Source organism: Balaenoptera physalus (assembly GCF_965194825.1).
Source record: "Balaenoptera physalus genome assembly, chromosome: 18".
NCBI lineage: Eukaryota > Metazoa > Chordata > Mammalia > Artiodactyla > Balaenopteridae > Balaenoptera > Balaenoptera physalus.
Window position 1 is genome coordinate 12,631,778 of NC_138899.1, and position 27,245 is coordinate 12,659,022.

Genomic DNA, 27,245 nt, shown 5'->3' on the forward strand with positions numbered 1-27,245 from the left:
GCAAGAGGGTTCCCTTTTCTCCACACTCTCTCCAGCATTTGTTGTTTGTAGATTTTCTGATGATGCCCATTCTAACTGGTGTGAGGTGATACCTCATTGTAGTTTTGATTTGCATTTCTCTAATAATTAGTGCTGTTGAGAAGATTTTCATGTGCTTCTTGGCCATCTGTATGTCTTCTTTGGAGAAATGTCTGTTTAGGTCTTCTGCCCATTTTTGGATTGGGTTGTTTGTTTTTTTAATATTGGGTTGCATGAGCTGTTTGCATAGTTTGGAGATTAATACCTTGTCCGTTGATTCGTTTGCAAATATTTTCTCCCATTCTGGGGGTTGTCTTTTCGTCTTGTTTGTAGTTTCCTTTGCTTTGCGAAAGCTTCTAAGTTTCATTAGGTCCCATTTGTTTATTTTTATTTCCATTACTCTAGGAGGTGGATCAAAAAAGATCTTGCTGTGATTTATGTCAAAGAGTGTTCTTCCTATGTTTTCTTCTAAGAGTTTTATAGTGTCTGGTCTTACATTTAGGTCTTTAATCCATTTTGAGTTTATTTTTGTGTATGGTGTTAGGGAGTGTTCTAATTTCATTCTTTTCCATGTAGCTGTCCACTTTTCCCAGCACCACTTATTGAAGAGACTGTCTTTTCTCCATTGGATATCCTTGCCTCCTTTGTCATAGATTAGTTGACCATAGGTGCATGGGTTTATCTCTGGGCTTTCTATACTGTTCCATTGATCTATATTTCTGTATATTTAAAACAAGAAAAAAAAAGATGGGGTGGAAATGGAAGTATACTATTGTAAGGTCGCTACACTTCAGATGAAGTGATATAATATTACTTGAAGGTAGGCTGTGGTAAGTTAAAGATGCATAGTATAAACTCTAAGTCAATTACTAAGAAAACAAAACTAAAACATATAGATAACAAGAAATTAAAAAATAAAATAAAGTCATAAATATGCAATTCATCTAAAAGAAGAGAGCAAAAGAAGAAAAACAGAGTAAAAAACAGATGGGACAAATAGAAAACAAAAATCAAGATGGTAGATTTAAATCCAACCACATAAATAATCACATTAAATATAAATTGTCTTAACACCCCAATTAAAATGCAAGGATTGTCAACTGATTAAAAATAAAATAACAACACAAGATCTGAATATATGTTATCTATTACACAGATAGGTTAAAAGAAAAAAGATGGAAAAGTATATTCCAGGTAAACATTAATAAAAAGAAAGTTGAAGTGGCTATGTCACTATCAGACAAAGATGATTTCAGAATTATGAATATTTTAAGGGATAAAGAGATTCATTTCAAAATGATAAAGGGGTCAGTTAATTAAGAGGATATAATATTTCTAAACACTTATGTATATAATAACAGGGTTTCAAAACACGTGAAGCAGAAACAGACAGAACTGAATAGAGAAACAGACAACTCCACAGTTATATTTGGAGATTCAACACCTCTCTGTCAGTATAATTAGTGAGACAAGTAGACAGAAAATTAGTAAGGATACAGAATACTTGAAAAACATCATCAACAAACTTGAACAAATTAACATTTATCTATAATTGTTTTAACACTTTACCCAACAACAAGACAATACACATTCTTTTCAGGTGTGCACAAAACATTAAAAGAAATAGATCACATTTTGGGCCATAAAATAAATTTTAACAAATTTAAAACTATTGAAATTATACAACATATGTTCACAGACTGTAATGGAACTAAGCTAGAAATCAGTTCTAGAAAGATAACTTGAAACTCTCTAATATTTGGAAACAAAACCACACACTTTGGAAAAACCTATGGGTCAAAGAAGATATCACAAGGAAGATTAGAAAATATTTTGAACTGAATGAAGATGAAAACATGACATCAATATTTGTGGAATGAAGTGAAAGCAGTGTTAGAGGGAAATTTATAACATTAAATACTTATATTAGAAAGTAGAATAATGTAAAATTAATTTTCTAAGCTTCCACATCAAGAAAACAGAAAGAGAAGAGAAAATTAAATGCAAAGTAAGTATAAGAAAGGAAATAATAAAAATCAGTACAGATATAAATGAGAGATTTAAAAAAAAGAATAGTAAAAATCAGTGAAACCAAGACTGGTTCTTTGAGACTAATGAAATGAACAAAATTCTAGTCAGAATAATCAGAAAGAAAGAGCAGGAACAGAAATTACCAGTATCAAGAATGAGAGAGGGAACACCATTAAAAGAACATTGAAAGAACGGTAAGAGAATACTATTGACAACTCTACTCCAACAAATTTGATAAGTTATATGAAATGGATAAATTCTTTGAAAAGCAACAACTACCAAAGCTCCCTTAAAAAGTAATAGATAAACTGAGTAGCCCCACATCTACTACATAAATTAAGTTGTAGCTAAAAGTCTTTCTAAAAGGAAATTTCATGACAAAGTGATTTTGCTGGTGATTAATATGAAACATTTAAGGAAAAAAATAATGTATATTGCAAACAAACTTTTCTGGAGAATAAGGAATAAATTCTTCCTGACTCATTTTTTGAGTACAGAATTTCCTTGAAACTGAAAGTCAATACAGGAAAGAAAACTACAGACCAATATTCTTTATGAATTTATTTATTTATTTATTTAAATTATTATTTATTTATGTCTGTTTTGGGTCTTCGTTGCTGTGTGCAGGCTTTCTCTAGTTGTGGCGAGCGAGGGCTACTCTTGGTTGCTGTTCACGGGCTTGTCATTGTGGTGGCTTCTCTTGTTGTGGAGCACGGGCTCTAGGCATGCAGACTTCAGTAGTTGTGGCACACAGACTCAGTAGTTGTGGCACATGGGCTTAGTTGCTCTGCGGCCTGTGGGATCTTCCCGGACTAGGGCTCGAACCCGTGTCCCCTGTGTTGGCAGGCAGATTCTCAACCACTACACCACCAGGAAGCTCTCCTTATGAATTTAGATAGAAAAATTCTGAAACAAATTTTAGCAAGTCAAATCCACCAATATATTAAAGGGATAATATATCATGACCAAGTGGGGTTTACCTTAGTAGTATAAGGTTTGTTTAACATTTGAAAATCAATTTACCATATTAACAGAATAAAAAGATTATGGGAAATCTGTGTATCTTTCACTCATCTTGCTGTGAACCTAAAACTGCTCTAAAAAATAAAGTCTATTTTAAAAAAAGAAAAGAAATCGTACGGTCATTTTAGTAGGTAGAGAAAAACGTGACAAAATCCAATATTTATTCATGATTAAAACTCTCAGGAACTAGGATTTGAAGAGAACTTTTTCATTCTGATAAAGAACATTATGAAAAACTCATAGTTAACATAATACTTAATGGTGAAAGAGTGAATGTTTTCCCCCTAAAATCGGGAAAAAAGCAGGGATGTCCTCTCTTACCACCTTTATTCAACACTGTATTGGAGGTTCTAGCCAGTGCAACAAGACAAGAAAAAGAAATAAAAGGTAAACAAATGGAAAAGGAAGAGATAAAATTATATTTTATCCAAAAAAAAAATCAGTGTAGGTGAGGATTTGGAGCAACTGAAATTCTCATACATTGCTAGTGGGATGCAAAATGATACCACCATTTGGAAAACAGGTAGTTTCTTAAATGTGATACATATACCAACCACACAACCTAATAATTTCACTCCTACGAATTTACCTAAGAGAAATAAAAGTAAGTGTCTATACAAAGACTTAAACATGTATATTTGTAGCAGCTTTATTTGTAATAGCCAAATACTTGAAACCCAAATATTTATCAGAAGGTGACTGGATCAACAAATTTTGGCATATCCCTACAATGCAATATTACTTATCAATAAGGAGCAACAAAATATTGATACATGTGACAATGTGGAAGAATTTCAAAATCACTATGCTGTAGCCAGATAAGGCTACATACTATATGATTTCATTTTTATAAAATTCTAGAAAATGCAAACTAATCTCTATTTTTTTTTAAACATCTTTATTGAAGTATAATTGCCTTACAATGGTGTGTTAGCTTCTGCTTTATAACAAAGTGAATCAGTTATACACATACAATATGTTCCCATATCTCTTCCCTCTTGCATCTCCCTCCCTCCCACCCTCCCCATCCCACCCCTCTAGGTGGTCACAAAGCACCAAGCTGATCTCCCTGTGCTATGTGGCTGCTTCCCACTAGCTATCTATTTTACATTTGGTAGTGTATATATGTCCATGACACTCTCTTACCCTGTCACATCTCACCCCACCCCCTCCCCATATCCTCAAGTCCATTCTCTAGTAGGTCTGTGTCTTTATTCCCGTCTTGCCACTAGGTTCTTCATGGCCTTTTTTTTTTTTTTTTTCCTTAGATTCCGTATATATGTGTTAGCATACTGTATTTGTTTTTCTCTTTCTGACTTACTTCACTCTGTGTGACAGACTCTAACTCCATCCACCTCATTACAAATACCTCCATTTCATTTCTTTTTATGGCTGAGTAATATTCCATTGTATATATGTGCCACATCTTCTTTATCCATTCATCTGTCGATGGACATTTAGGTTGCTTCCATGTCCTGGCTATTGTAAATAGAGCTGCAATGAACATTTTGGTACATGACTCTTTTTGAACTATGGTTTTCTCAGGGTATATGCCCAGTAGTGGGATTGCTGGGTCGTATGGTAGTTCTATTTGTACAAACTAACCTCTATTGACAGAAAGCAGAGTAGTGGTTACCTGGAGATGAGAGGGGGAGGAGAAGATGGAGATGGATTAAAAATGGGCATGAGGAAACTTTTGGGGGTAGTGAGATGTTCATTATCTAGATTGTGGTGATGATTTTTTGTGAGCCCATATGCTTAAACTCATGGAATCGCACAGTTTATTAAATATATGCAATTTATGCTATGTCAATTGCATCACAATAAAGCTGTTATAAAATTAACATGCATGAAGTGGAAACCAGAGAAAGATGTTTTGGGGCTTTTCCTGATGTTCCTGAAATTTCATCAAGTTGACTGTTACCTGCACTGCCTATATCCAAGTTTGGCCGTATTTTGGTGTAGAAAAATAGCTAATTATAATCCAGTTTTCCTGTTTGGGAGGCTTCTGACCATGCAATGTGTTTACTTCAAATGGGCCAAGTGTTTCCATGTTACCTTGCTGTACCCAATCCCCCAAAGGAACTGACGGTAACTTTGGAGCTAAGTTGCTTATTCCAAACACCACAGAATCAGGTGTGAGGACGCTTAAAGCTCTTTTAATTTTAATCTTATTTCTCCCCCAAATGAAATATATACTCTGTGTTTATGCTTTGAACACTGAGAATGAACACAGATGGTAAATCAAATTTAGGGAGGAGGAATGTTCTATATAACTCCTAAATGCCAACTTCAAAACACTAGATGGCTCCTCTAATGTGTTTTAGATTGAAGTTAAAAATAGAATTATTGAGAAAGATGACAATCATTTTCAAGCAACGGGTGCATCCATATGGGCTGTAGCTGATGAAGCAAAGGAAAATGTAGTGCAGACTGAATAAATCACTTTTAGAGATTAGAACTTTTGGCTGTTTCTTTCTCATGAAGGTTAATACACACCACGTAGAGCCTAGTGGCTTGGGTGCTATTGAAAAATTCAGGAATATGTTTTAAAGAAATGAACACGTATTATTTCAGAAAAGAAACAATAAATAGGTTAAAAAAATTAAAAACATGTATTTGACAGCTGGTAATGAAGGGTTGCAGAAATACACCACCCCCAAATATGACTGTAGGATTTCAGGACGTGCCTTCCCCAAATATGCCACTTTGGTATACTGGTTATTTTGGGCCATATGCACTAGAAAAACAGCAAATGCAGGGAGAGGCTTTCTTTGAACTCCCCTTATCTGCCTGAAGACAAATCCTCCAAAAAGAACTCAACTGTCATCGTTCGCGTCTCCAGGAGTTTCATCAACCAGGGAAGACTGACTTTTGTCACAGAAGGGGGTACCAGAAGTTGACTCCACACCCAGACAGACTTCTTCACAAATGATCATACCTCCCATCTCTTCTAAGGGCCCATTCATCTTTCCTAAACATCACTTACTCTCCCCTAAGCGACCTACATCCCTCCCCGCCTTTCCCTATTAAGATGGTATTATTCAAGCCTGAATTCTAAGCCACCTTGGACAGTTACTCATTGTCCCCTGTTATCTCCTGTATCTACATGAGGAATATATGTTAATAAACTTCTGAATGTTTTTCTTTTGATAATCTGTCTTTTATTTTATTATTTTATTTCATTTTTTTGGCCACGCCTCGAGGCTTGCAGGATCTTAGTTCCCCAACCCAGGCCTCGGCAGTGAAAGCGCTGAGTCCTAACAACTGGACCAACAGGGAACCCCCGATAATCTGTCTTTTATTATAGGGGTCTCAGGTAAGTACTCAGAAAGGTAGAGGTAAATTTATTTTTCCTCTCCTACCTTGTGAAAATAGTAATAACAGTAAAAGTTGAAATGGCCAACCTTAGCTTCTGCTGAGACCCTGAGGGTGTTTTAAAACCAGGATTTCTGAATTTTCTGAGGAGCCAGACACATGCATTGGCTAAAAGGTTAGAGAAACTGGTAGAAAAGAAAAAGCACAGGCTTTGGAATTAGTCATTCTCAAATATAGCTAAATGTATGAATTTACCTCATTTTTCTCCTCTGTAAAATGGACATTCGATAAAAGTTAGTTTGCTTATCCCCACTCATGAGCCGACTTCATTCTCTTTGTGTGTATATAGTAGAAAAATCTATCAGTATACCTATATTTGCATGGTACCTTACAGTTGGTAAAACATTTTCATATTTATAAGTAATTGGCAAACTTTTTTCTTTTTAAAAAGGAATGCACTGTTTCTTGAAATACTACACAAACACACAATATGTTATAGGAGAGCTGAAACCTGATGGAAGGGTATCAAAGACTGCAGTAGGAAACTGAGAAATCAGGATCACGCTAATTCAGTCCCTTTATGCACATCATATTCTTGGTGGGAGATACAGTGTCCCCCTCAGCAAGACCACTGTCAGTGGCCGGGGCAGCGTCAGCAGAGATGGCTGGAGACTTGCTATCATGGCAACAACATATTCCAGGCAGAATCAAGGTGAGGTCAGCCCATGCTGCACAAGTAGGAGGGTCAGGGGCAGCTAGGGTTATGAAGGCAAAGGCACCAGAGGTGGCGGAGGTGGGCTTTCGTGACCACTAAAAGAACGGCGACCTGACTTCCCAGAGAGGGGAGGAGCTTTGGAGAGTCCATTTCCAGGATTCTGCTGCTTGTTGGACAACAGGGTCCAAGACTTTTTTAAATTAATAAACTTTATTTTTTAGAGCAGTTTTAAGTTACAGACAAATTGCTCAGAAAGTGTAGAGTTCCCATATAAACCCATCACCCCAACCAACAATTTCCCCTGTAATTAACACCTTGCATTGATGTGCTATGGTCTGGATGTTTGTGTCCCCTCAAAATTCATATGTTGAAAATCTAAGGCCCAAAGTGATGATGTTAGGAGGTGATTAGCTCATGAGGCGCCAAATGGAATTAGTGCCCTTATATAAATGGGGACCCAGAGAGGTTCCTTGCAGCTATCACCATGGAAGAGGCAATAAGTCTGCAACCCAGAAGAGGGTCCTCTCCCGACCATGCTGGCTCCTTGATCTTGGACCTCAGCCTCCAGAACTGTGAGCAATAAATTTCTGTTGTTTATAAGACACTCGGTCTGTGATACTTTCTTATAACAGCCAAACTGACTGAGACAGAATGGTTCATTTGTTAAAATCGACGAACGTATATTTATATATTATTAACTCAAGTCCATGGTTTACATTAGGGTTCACTTTTTATGTTGTACAGCTCTATGAGTTTTCACAATTGTATAATGACATGTATCCACCATTATAGGAGCACACAGAATAATAGTTTTACTGAACTTAAAATCTCCCCTGCTCCAACTATACCTCCTTCCCTCCTTCTCCACTGAACGCCTGGTAACTACTGATCTTTTTACTATCTGTGTGGTTTTGTCTTTTCCAGAACGTCATGTAGCTGCACTTATTAGAGTATATAGCCTTTTCAGAGTGACTTTTTTCACTTAGCAATATGCATTTAAGGTCCCCCTGTGTCGTTTCTTTGTTTGATAGCTCATTTCACTCTTTTGATAGCTTCCTTTCTTCTTTCTTGCTTTCTTCGTTCTCTTTCTTCCTTTCAATTATTTTCAGTTGTGGTAACATATCTATAACAAAAGTTTCCGTCTTAACCATTCTGAAGTGTATAGTTTAGTGGTATTAAGTACTTCGACATCGTTGTGCAACCACCACCATCATCCCTCTCCAAATTTCTTTTGTCCTGCAAAACTGAAACTCTGTACCCACTGAACTACAGCCCCCTATTCTCCCCCTCCCCTCAGCCCCCAGCAACCACTATTCTACCTTCTGTCTCCATGCATTTGACCACTATAGGTACTGCATGTAGGTGGAATCATACAGTATTTGTCCTTTTTTTTTAGCTTGGTCTCTGGATGGGGCAGCCATTTTTTTTTTTTAACATTTTTATTGGAGTATAATTGCTTTACAATGGTGTGTTAGTTTCTGCTTTATAACAAAGTGAATCAGTTATACATATACATATGTCCCCCATATCTCTTCCCTCTTGCGTCTCCCTCCCTCCCACCCTCCCACCGTCCCTAGTATTTGTCCTTTTGTCTGGCTTATTTCACTTAGCATAACCTCTCCAGTGTTCATCCATATTGTAGAATGTGTCATATTTTCTTCCCATTTTAAGGCTGAATGATGTTGTATGGATATACCACATTTTGTTTATCCATTCCTCTGAATGGACCCTTGGGTTGCTTTCATCTTTTGGCTATTGTGAATAATGTTTCTATGAGCATGAGTGTGTAAATATCTCTTCAAGACCCTCATGCTGGGTCATATAGTAATTCTATCTATCTATCTATCTATCTCTCTATCTATCTATATATAGTGTGGGGAAAAGGTAATTCCTTTTATATTTTTATTTTATTTTTAAATCTAAAAAATTTTTAATTCTATTTATTTTTTTGAGGAATTATCATACTGTTTTAGTGGCTGCCTCTCTTTATACTCCCACCAACAGTAAACAAGGGTTCTGATTTCTCCACACTCTTAGAAATACTTGTTTTATTTATTTATTTATTTATTTATTTATTTATTTATTTATTTATTTATTTATTTAATAGTAGCCATCCTAATGGATGTGAGGCTGTATCTCATTGTGGTCAATAGCTCATTTCTTTTTATTCATTATTTCTGAATAATATTCTATTGTATAGATGTCTCACAGTTTGTTTATCCATTCACCTATTGAGGGACATCTTGGTTGCTTCCAAGTTTTGGCACTTATGAATAACGCTGCTATAAATGTTTGTGTGCAGGTGTTGGTGTGGACATTTTCAACTCATTCGGGTTAATATCAAGGAGCACGATTGCTGGAGCATATGGTAAGATTCTGTTTAGCTATGTAAGAAACCATGAAACTATCTTCCAGAGTGGCTGCACCATTTTGTATTTCCAATGAAGACTCTTTTTGTATCCATTACTATTTTTACCCAAGTCCCTTGACTGTCCTTGCTCTTAGTTGGTGTGGCCTGGGGAGAAAAAGCTGCAGATGGATCACTGACAACTGGCAGAAACTTATTTTTATGCTCCTTTAGTACAACCTTCAATCAACTAGACCTCTGGAGAGTGAGGTTGGACTGAACAGAGGCAAAAATTGCTTGGCTTTGGGTTCTGGCTGCCAGAATTCATTTTCTACAGAGATTAAAATATTGAGAAAATTAAAATTTTGAACATTCCCCAAAATAAAACTCAAAATGCTGAACCTGAGGTATAAATTACTTAAGTGTTAATATTCTTTTCGACTACATTTCTCATGCTATTAATACTTGGATACATTTGAATGCTGAGGACCCTTTCTTCCACAGAGATCTGTTTCCTTTGAGATAAGGGAATATGGTAAAGGATTCTTCCTGAGAGTTTGGATCTGGAACTCAGAATTTAAAAGTACCAGTCTCTTCAAGAATATTCAGAATTATTTTATAGGTAGAATTTCTAAATTAAAATAATCATTACTAGGGGACTTCCCTGGTGGTACAGTAGTTAAGAATCCGCCTTTCAATGCAGGGGATGTGGGTTCGATCCCTGGTCAGGGAACTAAGATCCCACATGCCGCAGGCAACTAAGCGTGCGCACTCTGGAGTCCACGCGCCACAACTAGAAAGAAGCCCACGCATCACAACAAAAGATCCCGCATGCCACAACTAAGAAGCGACGCAGCCAAATAAATAAATATTAAAAAAAAATGATCATTACTAGATATAATCCCAACAGAAATATACATATATACGTTCATCAAATGATATATAGAAGAGCGTTCTCAGATCATTGCCCAAAATGGACAGCAATCCCAGTGTCCATCAACAGTAGAATGGATAAATCAAATGTACTACCTTTCAATGGAATCCTATGTGGCAATGGGAATGATTGAACTATGACTACATAATGCAAATGAATAAGGATGATATAATCTTGAATGGGGGAAGACAGATTCAAAAGCTTAATGCTATATGACTCCAATTTATGTGAAGTTCAAAACCAGGTAAAACTAATTTATGGTGTTAGAAGTCAAGATAGTGGTTTACCTTTGGGTGTGTGAGGGAGCATGGGTGGTAGCTGCTTCTAGGGGGCTGGAAAAGTTTTGTGTCTTGATCTAAGCCCTGGATACATTAGTGTATTTACTTTGCGAAAAGGCTTCAAGTTATTTGTTTTGATTAGTGCAGTTTTCTAGATGTATGCTATACTTTAACACGAAGTTTAAAAAATGATCCCTCTTCCTGTTTCAACAAACACATGAAGAAAATGCCCACAAATTAATATAAAAAGAGAAAGAAAGAAGGGAACTCAAGATAAAATGCATCCAGTAATTTGGATTTATTTTGCCATTATCGAGAAGATTGACCCTGTACTTCACTATAGATTGATTCAGTAAACCAATGAAGGAAATTGACTCCACTGATAAGTGTGATCCAGAAGGATGACCATCGGAAAAGGGGAAGAAGCTCTGATGGTTTGAGACCTGTCTTTGAAAGCTTTGTCCTTTTGGAGCCAAGTGATCAGCATTTACAAAATGAATTCAAAAGAAGCAGTTATGAAAACTTCACAGTAGGGAGATTTTAGTTGGTGCCAAAGCCATGCCTCAGCATTCACATGGCAGTGACATTGAAGATGATAGTGGATTTTTTGTAAAGAGGCCCACAGCAGTGGCATGGGGAAGGTCATCTTTTCTGGAGTATAAGTTTTCCGTTTTGCGGGCTGATCTCTTGTATCTGATGAGTTTTGGAGCAGGTGTGGTGATTTCTCAAGGCGGCAGACACAGGCCTCTTGGGAGGCTTATGAGAAGAGAACACTGAGAGAAAAAAATGTGGAATAAATTCTACCTCCTGCTGGGTGAAAATGTCAGATTCATTTAGAGCTGGATTTCTTGGAGAAATGGTTGTATATGTCTGGCTGGGTTTTTAGGACTATTATTGGAGTTTGTTTTTTCTATATACTCTAAACTATCTCTTTCCCCTTTTAACCCTGCTGCCCAGTATCCTATTCCTTCTTACTCAAGTTTACCTTCTCTTTACCTCTCTGAACAGACCTGCTGTTGCTTAGGGTCAAGCAATGGGCTGCGGCAGAGTTCAGACGTGGCAGGAAGCCAGGCCTGGGTTAGTCAAGGTCAAGCTTTGGGTACATGGTGGTGAGCTAGATATATGTCAGTAGCAGTCAGGGGCCAAGCAGGTAAGTTTGTTCCATTAGACACAAATCAAAGAGTAGAAACCAGATGTGTAGTCAGGAGTTAGGAGCAGCAAATACTAAACATTGATATAGGATATGTTATTAGTCAGCTTTTGCTGTATAACAAACAACCACAAAATTTCAGTGGCATGTAATAATCATTTATTCCCTGCTCCTAGGTTTTGGCTTCTGGGTCAAGTTCAGGCCAGCTCTGTGAGTCTCATTCTGGAGCTCAGACTGGAGGATCAGTGGTTACCTGGAATATGTTCTCATAAGAGAGTTTGGAAGTACAAGAGGGTCAAGGCAATCTGTGCACACACATCTTAACCTCTGCTTATGTCATGTTTGCTAATGTCTCACTGGCCAAAGCAAGTTACATGACCAAGTCCAAAGTCAATGGATAGGGAAGTATACTCCACCTGCTTCCCCCATGACAAGATTAGGAATGCATAATTTTACTATGGGAGAGTGAAGAATCGGGACCAATAATTCAATTTACCATAGGTTTTATTCTAGGTGCAAGAGATACCTATATGAATAGGACATAGTTCTTGTCTTGAAGATACCGTCTATAGAAGAGCAATGTTAGTGAAGCTCTGTCTGTTGATTTGTTTCCCACTCTTCTTTCCCCCTCACCCCACTTCTTCTGTGTGTAACAATTCTCCTGCCTTTACTGCCAAGGATCTCCTGGAAGTGCTAAGAATTTGTACAATGCAATAATGGCTCTCCCCCCATCCATTCAACAATTATTGAAAGACAATAAAAAGTAGATAATAATATAATAAGTAAATTATTTGGTAGGTTTTTTTTTTTTTTTTTAAATTAATTAATTTATTTATTTATGGCTGTGTTGGGTCTTCGTTACTGTGCGAGGGCTTTCTTCTAGTTGTGGCAAGCGGGGGCCACTCTTCATCGCGGTGCGCGGGCCTCTCACTATCGTGGCCTCTCTTGTTGCGGAGCACAGGCTCCAGATGCGCAGGCTCAGTAGTTGTGGCTCATGGGCCTAGTTGCTCTGCGGCATGTGGGATCTTCCCAGACCAGGGCTCGAACCCGTGTCCCCTGCATTGGCAGGCAGACTCTCAACCACTGCGCCACCAGGGAAGCCCTATTTGGTAGGTTTTAAAGATGATTAAAAACTATGAAAAAAGAAAAAGGCAGGGCAGAGGAAGGGGGTGTACCAATGTTTTGGAAGTTGCAGCTTTAAATGAAAGGATAGTTAAGTCTCATTGGGAAGGTGAGTTCTGAGCAGCCTTGAAGAAGCTGAAGGAGCCCACCATGAGGATAACTGGGACAATAGTGTTCCAGACAGAGGGAACAGCCAGTGCAAAGGCCCTGAGGTGAGAGCACTGAGGGGTATGTAAAAAACAGCGACATGGTTAGGGCCAGGTTAGTGAGGGGCAGAGGCGGGGGAAATGAGATCAGAGAGAGGACAGGGGTCAAGCACAGTACCTAGGAGATTGCTGTAAAGACTTTGGCTCTTACTCTGACTCAGATGGAAACTGCTTTGAGAGATGAGTGACATGATCTGACATGTTTTATAGGGTTTACTTTAACTGCTCTGTTGTGAATAGACTAGGGGGATGTCTTAGATGGAAGCAGGTACCAGTCAGGGGGCTGATGCCTTTCAGTAAGATGGCACACTGCACTAAAAATATAGTGTGAGCCACAAAATCAATCTACATAAGTAAGTCAAAATTTGCTGGTAGCCCCATTAGAAGAAATAAAAAGAAACAGGTAAAATTATTTTTAATAATATATTGTGGTTAACCCAATATATCAAAATATCATCATTTCTACATGTAATCAATAGAAAAAAATTATTAAGATATTTTACATTTCTTTTTCATACTAAGTCTTTGAAATCCAATGCATATTTTATACTTAGAGTGCATCCCAATTCAGACTAGCAACATTTTGAGCTCAATAGCCACATGGGGCTAGTGGCTACTACACTGGATAGTGCAGACCTAAGAGATCATTACTCATGTTAAAATCACGGAATCTAGCCTTCTTTCCATACCCTTCCAAATGTTTCATTAAATAGCAATAGATTATGAAGCCATTGGAAAAAATAAAGGTAGTTTCTTCTAAGTTCTTATCCGTAAAAGAAGAAACTGAAATTGAGTTATATAAATGGAGAAGTCTAGTGTATTGTAAAAAGTTCTCTCATTTGGCAGTAAAATACTGTTTTGTCACATAAAACAAACAGCAGTCTTTAGTGTTTACCAATAATTATTTTCTGCTAGAAGAAGCAGCCTTGTTATTAAATAAAAAAATTTATTACACAGTATTTAGACAGATATATTGTTTTATTGGGAAACCTACATGCAGAAATAATCCCCAGCAAGTGGCCCATTGTGGGAATTAATAAATGTTCTGTCCTGTTTAAATCTGACATTTGAATAGGGGAAAACATTCGTTATTCCCTAGGTACAGATATCTGGGATTGAGAATAATTTTTTTCAATTCATGTGTATCATGATGCTTTTGCTTGTGTATGTTTCATACAGTATGCAGAATTGTTAGAATTTAGATAGAAGTAGACCAGCATTTGGTAATAACATATAATCTATGTCATTATGTCTTTGAATTGTGAGTTCTTTGGGGTGATAGGAGGAGAGTGGAAAACACACAGGACTTGGGGACAGAGAACCTGTTAGAGTTCTGACTCTGCCCTCATTTGCTGTGCAATCATATAAAATGTGTTAAATCTCTCTCAGCCTCAGTTTCTTCGTCTGACAGAGGAGATAAAAACACTTTCTTCACAGAGCTCTTGCAAGCATTGAGTTAAATACTATATATCAAGAACATAATGTAATGCCTAATACATAGTGGCATCATAAAAGGTGCCATTCTCATAAACAAAGTTCACATTCCTGAGGAAAATGGCAAATATACTTTGCTATGAAGTAGATTTGCCTTAAATCAGTGCAGTGTATTTGTGACATTGCAGCTGCCCAGAGAGCTTTGTTCTCAATTATTTTAAACTCTAATGAAAGGGTGCTCTGAGATAGCTTTATGGCAAGGAACACTGAACATTCTGAATCTTTCCCTTTCCCTTTAAGGGAGATAGATGCATACTAGAACAGAAAATACAGACTGGAGGCAGAAATCTATAGAGTAACTTAAGAGAAAGCCGTTATTTTGCTTCCATTGTTTCTAGAGAGAAATCTGCTGTCAGATTCATGATGGTTTTTCGTGATGGCAGGAAATCTGCCTCTGATTTTTTTCTCTAGCTGTTTTTAAGGTTTTTCTATTTGCTTGGTTTTCTGCAGTTTCACAGTGATATATCTGTTTTTTTTTTTTTTAATTTATTTGTTTAACTTGGGGTTCCATAGGTTGGTGGGTTAGTGTCATAGTCAGTTTGAAAATGCCTCAGACTTTATTACTTCAAATATTTCCTCTATTGCACTCTCCCCCTGAGTCTACTCAAACAAAAATTCAACTTTGCCTAGATTGGCAAATACTTTTAGAGAAAAAGTGGCTTCCATATTAGTTAGTCTCTGGGCATGCAATTTTCATTTGCCTTTAACTCAGTAGTTCCTTTCTATCTGCTGTTCCTTGATGCAGTTAAGAGAATATCTTAAAATATTTTACCCAGCATATTTAATTGCTTCCTGTGGGAGAGTTTGAAAAACCGAATTCACCATTACAAGAAAATAAAAATTAAAAAACATTTAAATCTTACCCCATGTGGAATCACTTTGGGGACACAGAATGAAGAAGTGGGAATCTAACTTCTAAATACATGATCAATTTCCTCATCATTATATTTTGAAGAGTACTTAATTTCCCAGTCTATCAACATGCCACCTTTTTCATATAACAAAATCCCATTTGTACTTTGGTGGTTTCTGAGCCCTTACATCCATTTGATTGATTTAATTAAGCCAACACCATGCTGTTTTAATTACTGAAGCTTTATACCATATTTATATACCTTCTAGGACAAACTTACCTGCATTAACCTTCTTTTTTTTTTTTTTTTTTTTTTTAACCTTCTTTAAATATGGGGGTATACAGTAAGTAGTTACTATCTTAGTACACTTTGCTCTAGTTGTGACATTGACATTGCCATTCATTCTAAGCATGTCTATATGGGATAGGTATGACTTATTTTGCTAGGTGCTGGGAATATAAAGAAGTTTAACACAAAATGCCAGGTCTGGTAGACTGTACATTACTGAGCAGAAAAGGTATATTGTCAGGAAAAGTAAAGAACTACATGCATTCAATAATAAAGCCAAACAACAATAGGGAAGGTGTGTCATAAGGCAATGACAAAGCAAAGCAAAGAAATGTGCATTTGGAGCTGATGGGCGATAAATTAGAAACTGACAGAACTTCCATCATATAAAATCTTGCTAGGAAAATACAGTTGGTCCTCTGTATCTGCTGGTTATGCATCCTTGGATTCAACCAACCATGGATCAAAACTATTAAAAAAAATTCCAGAGAGTTTCAAACAGCAAAACTTGAATTTGCTGTGTGCGGCAACCATTTTCATAACATTTACACTGTATTTACAATTATTTACATAGCATTTACATTGTATTAGGTATTATAACGATTTAAAGTATATGGGAGGATGTGTGTAGGTTATATGCAAATACTATGCCATTTTATACAGGCACACCTTGGAGATATTATGGGCTTGGTTCCAAACCACCAAAGTAAAATGAATATAGCAATAAAGCGAGTCACATGAATTTTTTTGTTTCCTAGTGCTTATAAAAGTGATTGTTATACTATTCTGTAGTCTATTAAATGTTCAATGGCATTTATGTCTCAAAAACCAATGTATATACCTTAATTTAAAAATAATACTGTTGGAAAAACAACACCAATAGACTTGCTTGATTCAGGGGTGCCACAAACCTTCAATTTGTAAAAAAATGCAATACTGAGAAGTGCAATAAAGCAAAGTGAAATAAAACGAGGTCTGCCTGTAAGGGATTTGAGTATCTGCAGATTTTGGTATTCGTGGGGTGGGGTGGGGGAGATCCTGGAACCAATACCCCATGGATACCAAGGGATGATTGTAGTAGACAGTAGATAATACAGATAATATTTCTTTGTCCATCTGTCTTGCTTTTCACTAAAAAGAAGTGACAATATTGCACCAAGGTAAAATCCTTAATTTAACATACCTTCAGAGACAGAGAGTAGAAAATAAAAAGATACTAACTTGACTGAAGCAGAATTGGAAGCTGAAGAAACAGGATGACTAGAAGCAGGGTGCCTTGTGCGCTTTTCATTATTTCTTATTAATGAAGTTTAATATATATATTTATGAAGTTTTATATATATTAACATGAAATTTATTTTTAAATACACATATTACATATACTATAATATTTAATTTATGTTGTGATATAATTACGTGATTAAATTATATAATCTGTCTACTTTGTTACAATATACCCTTTTGAAATGTTATTGTGTATATAATATTGAATATATAGAGAACTGTGTTAATCACTCTCTAGTTGAAGGCTGTTTCTCTAGGGCAATAGAAAGGGAGTGGGCCAAATGCAGGAGGGAGAAAGAAGTCCAGCCATTCAGGCAAAAGGAAATAAATACCACATGGAAAATGAAGAGACAGAGATTAACTGCCTTATTCTGAAAGCAATAATAGCACAGCACTCAGGAAAGGGCTTGGTGAAAAATCTCTTTTTGTCTCCTGCATAAGCATCAAATCCACCAGATGGGGCTCTAATATTCTTCTGGTTCTGTGGCTGAAGAAAATTCCAAGCATTGACTGTTTTCTTTAGAGGAAGAAAATATATTTCCCATATTAACTTCCAAGAGAATTTGCCTGAGATAGGGTTATGCCTTAATAAACATTATCATTGTTTAATATCTTTTAATACTGTAAGGTGACTTTTATAGAAAGTGGCCAATTTGCTGAAAATTGATGCATCCAAATAGCTGAATTAAATCAGTTCAGGGAGTTCTGAATTAAATCCTTTTGCAAGCCTTCTTTTAAGGAAACAATGACATATTGATATACAAGTGGGTGCATATCAGAGCAGTGTTGCTCTGTCTTAAGAGTTACTGACAAACTTTAACATGTGAATTGTTTAAAATTATGGTAAATCATTGTGAAATTTATCACAACTGCAATATACTCAGCCCAATCTAGCTATTTTGATAGGTTATGATTTGAGTGCTGGCAATTGAAACTTTTTTCTTTTTCAGGCCAGGGATGTAGGTTCTCCAAAGAAAACATTTTGCTGCTGTTTTTCTGAGGTTTAGAGTTGGAAATCTGAGCCTCTTCTTGGCCCCCTTTTGCCATGACTCATAACTTTTGTTCAACCTGGAAAGAATGCCAACATGGGAAGATAGATCTGAATTTTGATTTAGAGAGTGGGTGGATGAAAATCATAGATCTGAGATGGAGCTGGATTAGGTAGAGAATGTCATCCAGTGGAAGAGGCCTGAGTTAGGATCAGGAGTCCTGGGTTACCGTCCCAGGTCAGCCAGTCATGAAACACGGCTGCCACCAGGGACAGAGATAAGGGACACACAGCCTGCCCTTCTGAGCACCTAGGGTCACCCAGTTGTAAGCTCTGGATACGTTAACACATGAACTGTACCTCCTGGTGTTATGCAAGGCTGCAGCCCCGTTTATACTAATCTTTCCAAATAGGGAACATGTTCTAAATTGTAATGATTAGCAGACTTTTACTTCCAGCATATGAATTCTAGGAAAACTGTAAGTACATAAAGAGGCTAAATTGGCCCCAGTGGAGCTAGTTGCCATTTTTGTCCACATCTGTAGCTAAAACATTAAAAGTATTAGACTATACGTGCTTGCCCCAGGCCACGAGGCCGTGATAGTGGATAGGCATTTAGCAATGCAGGTGGGGCTTGTTTTGGGAAACAAGAGGGTCCTCATGGGAAATGAGGGGCCTAGGCGCAGACAGCACCCCGAGATCTTCCGAGAAGGCAGACAACCCCAGGGAATTCTGTCAAGATGGTGAGAGAGAAAGGAATTACGTTTATTGAAACTTATGCACCTGACACACATAGAGCACAGCACATGGGTAGCCAGGAACGACACAGGCTCTGTCTGGATCTGAGCGCCGGAGTTCGCATCCTGATTCTGTCATTTCCCAGGCTGACAGTTCCGGACAAATTATTTAATCCTCTCTAAACCTCTAACCCTCAAGGAGCCTTTCAAAGGATTAATTGAGATGACTGGCAAAAAGTGCTTATTTTGGGCTTCCCTGGTGGCGCAGTGGTTGAGAATCTGCCTGCCAATGCAGGGGACACGGGTTCGAGCCCTGGTCTGGGAAGATCCCACATGCCACGGAGCAACTAGGCCCGTGAGCCACAATTACTGAGCCTGCGCGTCTGGAGCCTGTGCTCCACAACAAGAGAGGCCGCGACAGTGAGAGGCCCGCGCATCGCGATGAAGAGTGGCCCCCACTTGCCGCAACTAGAGAAAGCCTTCGCACAGAAACGAAGACCCAACACAGCCAAAATTAATTAATTAAAAAAACAAAAACAAAAAAACAACCAGCTTTGCCTTATTAATAAAAAAAAAAAAAAAAGTGCTTATTTTACAGGTCAGAGGGAACCACTGCCCAAACTTCTAGAGCTGGTGAGAGGTGAAGAAGGAATTCCCACGCGGGTCTTTCGGATTCTAAAGCCCTGGTTCTTCCAATCGCGATACGCTGCAGAGAAGAACGAAGGGTGAGCTAGGCTGGAGGGCTGGGCATGTGTTGCTGCCGTAGCTTCCTCCTCTGCTCTGGCCTCTCTCCCACTGCTCTTCCCCTGCTTGACTCCACATCAGGCTCTCTCCAGCCTTAGAAGGTTGGCATGAGCTGGAATGCAAACTGGGATTCCGTTCTTACTTGGAATTCCATTTCCCCAGCTTTTGCTTAACTCACTGAAGTTCCATCTCCTCATTGAGGCCTCCCCTTACCACCTGATGTAAAGCTGCAATCTCACCATCACTGGAATTCTCAACATACTTTCTCTTCTTTCCAAAAGCTCCATGAGGGCAAGGAGCCATGTCTGTTTTTTTTTTCCCCACCTCCGTCCATGATGTGTTTCCAGTGTACCATTCCTAGAATGGTGCCTGAGACTTAGTAACCAGTTGATAAATATCTGATGAATGGATGTTGAATGAATGAGTAAATGGGGGGAGGGCTGAAGGAAGGTAAGAGCAAGAGGAGCCCTAAAACTAGAAAGAATTTAGAGTACAGTCGGCTCTCTGTGTCTGTGGGTTTTCCAAGGAAGGACTTGGGCATCTGAAAATTTTTGGTATCCTCGGTGGTCATGCAACCACTCTCCTGTGGATACAGAGGAACGACTGTACTGAGTTTCCAGGCTAAAGGTGTTAGGACCACATAAAGCTCAGCTACTTGAACTGCAGCACAAGATCAGATTCTACCATAGGCGAGCTCCAATTTCTGCTGAGTGGCTTAGCATGGAACTAGGACTTCCTATTCTTCCCATGTGTGAATCAGGGTCGGCCCCGGGTTTCAAACTCCGGCTTGCATTTTTTCATTTATTCAGTCGTCAGCAAATATATATGGACACTGTTGTGCTTCAGGCCCTGGGCTGGGTACTGAGTCCCGGGGATGCGAAGATGAAGGATGGCCCACCTTCACGGATCTCAGTGTAGTGGAGGAAATAGATAATTACAGGTCGTTATTGTAACAATTAAGGTAAGTGTGCTGACAGAACGTCCGCAAGGACTGTGGGCATCCTGTGACCAAGAGCTGATGGACCAAGGGGGGCAAAAAGTTGGTGCTCTGAAGACGCCCAAAAGTTGGCTTTCTTTTACACTGATACCCTTTAAGAATTTGCTCAACTGTGTCTCAGTGAAGCCCCAGAGACACAGACGTTGTCTTAATGAAGTTATTTACAAAACCAGATTGATAGACTGGTTTACTGCCATTGGCTTGTGGAGAAAAATGTTTCAAAGCTTTTCTGTAGTTTTTGATCTCATTTCAATATCTTCTGCAATTTTCTAAACAAAACAACTTTCTTCAAGGTAGCTGAAAGCATTTAGACTTTAGATAATAAAATACGTGACTGGTTTCCAATAACTAGCACAATGCCACCCATTGCTTTAGATGTCCGGTTGGCTGCAGTTGTACACGGATGTCAAAAGTACCAAACAGAGACAGGTTAGGACTAGTAAGGAGGGTCTGTTTTAATTCTCATTTAGGAATGCTATTTAATTTGATGGGAGTGGAACCAATTTACAGTTCACCGGTTAATAACTGGAAACCCTAGCTGACTGACACCATTTCTACTTTTTTCCAGAGTTGTTTTGATACAGCCCAGTCAATAAGGCCTAGGCAGCAACTTGGGCGATGCATCCTAGTTGGAATCTTTCCAAGTCTTCTTTGAGCCTCACTTTTGTTGCCTGTAAAATGGGCTTAATAATCAGTTGAAAGGATTGTTATGGGTACAAAGTACAGTTTGTGACAGTTTTTAAGTTTTGTTTGTTTTTTAACTGTAAAAACTACATAGTCTAACATTTACCGTTTTAATGATTTTAAGTGTACAGCTCAGTAGTGTTAAGTATATTTACATTGCTGTGAAACATCTTCAGGACTTTTTCATCTTGCAAAACTGAAACTATGTATCTGTTAAACAACAACTCCCCATTCATCTGTCCTGCCAGCTCCGGAAACCACCATTCTACTTTCTGTTTCTATGAGTTTGATTACTTTAGATATTTCCTATTAGTAGAATCATACAGCATTTGCCTTTTTGTGACTGGCTTATTTCACTTAACATAGTGTTCTTAAAGTTCATCCACGTTGTAGCATATAATAGGATTTCCTTTCTTTTTGAGGCTGAATAATATTCCATTGTATGTCTACACCAAATTTTGTTCATCTATTCATCTCTTGATGGACACTGGGGTTACTTCCACCTCTTGGCTATTGTAAATAGTATTGCTATGAACATGAGTGTACAAATATCTCTTTGAGACTCTGTTTTCAATTCCTTTGGGTATATTCCCAGAAGTGGGATTACTGGATCACATGGTAATTCTATTTTTAATTTCTTGAGGAACTTCCATACTGTTTTCCATAGTGACTGCATCATTTTATATTCCCACCAACAGTGCACCAGGGTTCCAAATTCTCCACATCCTTGCCAATACTTGTTATTTTCTGTTTTTTCAGAAAAGTTTGTGCCAGTTTTAGAAATCGTGCTAAGAGTTATTAGTATGAGATACAGAATTCTAAAATGAGTGTAAATGTTTCTATACATTTATTTTATAGAAAATATAAATGTATATTTAAATAAATATGAATATGTGGATAAATAATAGGATAGCTGTTAAGGCAAATCCAGCATGGGTGGCCATAGGAAGCATATTTTTGACATCATCAAATAATAGCTATTGAGTACTTGTTATGTATAAGGTAAAACATTATGTTATATTGTAATCATAACAAATTTAAAAATTATAAACAATCCCATGTTTATGTAAAAAAACACAATTTAGAATCCTGTAAAGCAAAGAGCAGAAGTCTTCAGCCTGTTCTCTACTTATTCCTGTCTTCTGCACCTCCTGCCAAATCTCCACTCCCTAGTAGTAGCCACTGAACAAAACTTTGCTGTATCCTTTTAGGTATCTTCTATGCAGATATCTATATGATCCGTTTTTTTAAGTTGGATTTTACTAGACATATTTTTCATGAAGAATTTAATTAATTAATTAACAATATTTCCCCCTGTTTTATTACTTTATAGTTGACACATAACATTGTGTAAGTTTAAGGTGTACAATGTGATGATTTGGTATATGTCCATATTGTGAAATGATCACCACATAAGGTTGGTTGATATATCCACCACCTCACATAGTTATCATTTTATGTGTGTGTGTGTGTGTGTGTGGAGAACATTTAAGATAGACTTTCTCAGCAAATTTCAAGTATACAACACAGTATTATTAACTCTAATCACCACGCTGTGCATTAGATCCCCAGAACTTACTCATCTTATAACTAAAACATTGTACCCTTTGACCAACAATCTTCCCCTTTCCCCCATTCCTCCAACCTCCTCTTCATTTCTATGAGTTTGGCTTCTTTTTTTTTAGATTCCACATATAAGTGAGATCATACAGTATTCGTCTTTCTATGTCTGACTTATTCATTAAGAATTTTAAAATGTGAATATTTTATCCAATTGAAATGATTTTTTGATCAGAGTTATCCGTGTTACCCTCGACTACAAACGATTATTGCAGATATGATTATTCATGTTAGCATTTGACTTTACCCGGTGGCTGAAACCTTGTACAGCAATCACTGCTGATCTCTGCACAAGAAGTCACAAGTCATGGCCGCTTGCCCTTGATCACCCAGAGCAGCCAAACAGATGATCCCAGAGTCACTCTAGGCATCTTTTTATGGTGTGCGATGGTTGGGATAGGTTCTTTCCTGATCAAGGGTTCAGCTCTTGTTTTAGTAGTGTACTGGTTAAGAGTTTATGTTTTAATATAAAAAAGAGATGTGGGTTCAAGTTCTGGTTCTTTTTAATTTCTTTGATTACTCATTCATTCATGAGTGCCTGCTACATGCCAGATACTGTGGCTCTGAGGATAGAAGAGGTAAGCAGAAGTAAAATCTGTTCTCATATAGCTTATATTCTAATGTGGGGAGACAGACAGTAAACAAAATACAAATCGGTTTTTAAACCATAAAGCACAATTCAACTGTTAATCTTTATGTTTGATTATGGCTTTGATGGCGCTGTCTTCCTGGTACAGCATAAAAATAATATCCCAGACATATTTTTGACTCACCTCTTGGGTCAGCAATGCTTCACCATCCTGTGACTAAACCAGCATCTGCCTTAGTTGATTATGGCACAAATAATCATATAACCATTTGGTTTTCTGATATGACTGGAAAATTCATCATAGAATATTAGACTCACAATATAGTGTGTACCTCTGTGATTTTATGAATTCTGTGACATCTGACAGGGTTTTTGAAAAATGTGTAGCAAGGTCATATCAAATAAATATGCATCTTTTTAGGAAAAGTTGCTCGAGCCTTCCTGATTAGTCATTTAAATTGATTTCATTTAAATCAAACCTACTGCAAAAAAGATGAACGTTCTCTGAAAAGTGCAAAATGTAATACACAAACACAAAGTATTGTTAAGAACTGTAATAGAGCCTGGCTCTGTTTCTTGATGTTTGAAGGCTGGCAGCCTTTAAGTGTCACCCTCCCTCTTCCCCTGTGTCCCATAACTAGGCAAGTTGAACAGAAAGCCTGGGTGCTCGCTGCTGTGGAGTTGGCAGGAGGCTCAAACCAGTAACCCTGACCCAGCCCTACCCCCTAAGCACAATAAAAACCCAGTCTCCTTTCCCTGTTCTCTCAGGCCATTTTTAGACCAGCTTGGGTGTCCTACCCTGATCTTCCCCTGGAAACCTCCTAATATGAGTAATAAACCTCTTCATACCCTCTAGCGGTATATATGGCATCATCAGTCTTGACATCTGAACCAACTTTTGAGTGAGGGTCCATGTGATTCTACGGAGTGGCCACAACAAGAATAGCTTTCCAGAAATCCCCTCTCCGCACTGTGTGCAGCTTATCAACATCCATAAATATTTGGCTAAGTTGGTTTATTCATAACAACCCTGGTGGACCAACAGTCATCAGCAACATCTAGGTTGTCTGTCAGTGCTTGTCTTCCCGGCCTCACCCAGTTCCAGAATCATCCCTGAACTTCCAGGATCAGGAATTAGATGAGTCTTGTTACCCATTGTGTTTGGCTAAGCCAAGGACACACATATACATATCTATTGAGTTCCAGCCTTCCCTTTATTCCTGTTGAGATGATCCAATCCATACACTGCCTCAATTTCTCTCCTGAGCCAGGAGTCTTGACTCAAACTCCATTTCTATTGGGGAAGGGAGCCTTAATGTTTTTCCCGGCTGTGTTCTCTCTTGTTCCAAGCACAAACTAGATGGTCTGTTGATGGCCTGATTGCCTAAGACCTGAATAGCTGTTGTGATGTCTCACCATTCATTTTAATTAAATTAATTAATTTTTTTCAGGTTTCTATGCAATTAATTTTTTTAAATTTAAATTGATTTACAATGTTGTGTTAATTTTAGGTGTACAGCAAAGTGATTCAGATATCTCTATCTATCTATCATCTATCTATTATCTATCTATCTATCTATTCTTTTTCAGATTCTTTTCCCTTACAGGTTATTACAAAATATTGAGTATAGTTCTCTGTGCTGATGTCTCATCATTCAGATAAAACCTCCCTGGATATTGATGTTTTCCCCAAGCAAGTAGGTTGGCCATGCTCCTTTGGACACAGCAGGTTGGACTTTTTCTTTACCCTATACAGGGACTGGCCCTACCACATTGGCCATTTCCTCAGCCTCATCTTTATCAGTCTTGGTTTCTGTATTCATCCTTCCCTTACGTCCCAACATACATGGACATTCCCCCACCCTCTGAATGCATGCACAAACACAGACACATTCTTTCTAGGTCTGTTACTTTTGTCTTAGTAAGCCTCATTGCCAAAACTGCCAAGTAATTTTACTTATGGATTTAAGTTTTTTGCATACACTAATTTCTTATGTCATAATTCTACAGTGTGTTTATCTGTCCAGTTGGCCAGAGAATTACCAAAATATACTTAGTCATATTTGCCTTCATACATAGCTATTTGTAACTATCCTGTGAGGACTTCTAGACTCTCTTTCTTAGGACGTATGGGTAAGGCTGACCTTAGGTGGGGCATAACATAGGAGGCTCCTTGAGGCTTCAAATCTTCCCCAGTTTCCATAAAAGATGCCTTGAGAGCTTTGTCTGTTGTATTAGATATATATTGCTGTATAAATAATTACCCCATAACTTAGTGGCTTCAAGCAACAGACAATTTGTTATCTCACACAGCTTCTGTTGGTCAAGAATTCAAGGCAAGAATTCAAGGGTGTTTCTGTCTCATGAGGATGCATCAAGACACTGACCAGACCTGCAGTCATCTTAAGACTTGACAATGACTAGAGGATCTTTCTCAAAGATGGCTCACTCATACGGCTGTTGGCTGGTGGTCTCAGTTCTTCACCACGTGGACTCTCTACAGGCTGTCTGAGTGTCCCTGAGACATAGTGACTGGCTTCCTTTCCCCAGGGGGGAGTGATCCAAGAGTGAGCAAGATGGAAGCAGCTCTCTTTTATGACCTAGTCTTGGAAGTCATCCATTGTCATTTCTGTAATATCCTATTGGTTAGACAAGTCAGCCCTAGTTGGTGTGGGAGGGATGACACCAGGGTGTGATGTCAGGAAGTGGGCTTCACTGGGGACGTCCTGGAAGTGAGTTACCACACACTTTACGTCACCCCATAGGTGCTGAATAGTTTCAAGATGAGCTGCTCTCAGTGGCAGTGAAGGGGATGGGGGTGGGGACCTTGTGGGATGAACCTACTTGTTGTAGCTCTTTGCTAAGAACAGGGTAGAGATGAGACCAACCAGGAAGGGCATCTCTAGTAATCACTTGACTTCAACAGAAGAATCTGAGAAGGGAGAAAATAAGAGAAAGAGGATGGAAAAGAGATGCAGACTAGGCCAGTCTAGGCGCCTTTACCATCAATCATACTTGGTGGATGTCAGGACCGCAACAATGAGCTACAGCCAGCAGAGGGCAGGCATTTGCAAGCCAGCTATTATCTTCAGAATAAAGGACAAACAGAACCATAAAATTTCAGAGTTGGAAGGAACCTGAAAAAATCATCTACTAAGACCTTCTTATTTCACAGATGAGAAAATCAAGGTCCAGAGAGGCTAAAGTGGCTTGTTCAAGGACTCTCAGCCTTTCGATGGCATAGTTGGGATTTGAAATCCTAGCTCCTTGACCATTTTCCCTTTCATTATACTACACTCTTCCCTTTTAATTAGAATGGTTAAAATATGGCCCATCACATTTTAGGCAAATTGAAAGGATTAGGCATATTTTATTATTTCTCAAATTTGAGCAAAAGGATAATAGAATTTTTTGGAGAGTTTTAGTTTTGACTTAAATCATTTAAGTATTTTTATTACTTTACCTAGACATATGCAGACATAAAACTAGGAACTTACTACCATGTTCAGGTGGTGAATAGCAGTTTAGTTTTAGCTAAACTCAAGGAATAAACACATCCAATGAATGTTGTCAACCTAGTTTTTAAACATTCATTTGTAAGCTCTTTTACTTGATTGATTAAAATCAAACATATGTAGATAACGCAAATAAATAATAAGCTTCCTGTGCCTATACCTCCATGGGGTGTGTGGCTAATCAGTTTTCCCACCACTTTTTTTTTCTGTTTCAACTGTGACACATCTTCATTTGTCTAGTGGGTCATTTCAGTATTAATTTGTTCTCATTTGGCGATCATGCTTCATTTATGGATTCATCGCACTTCT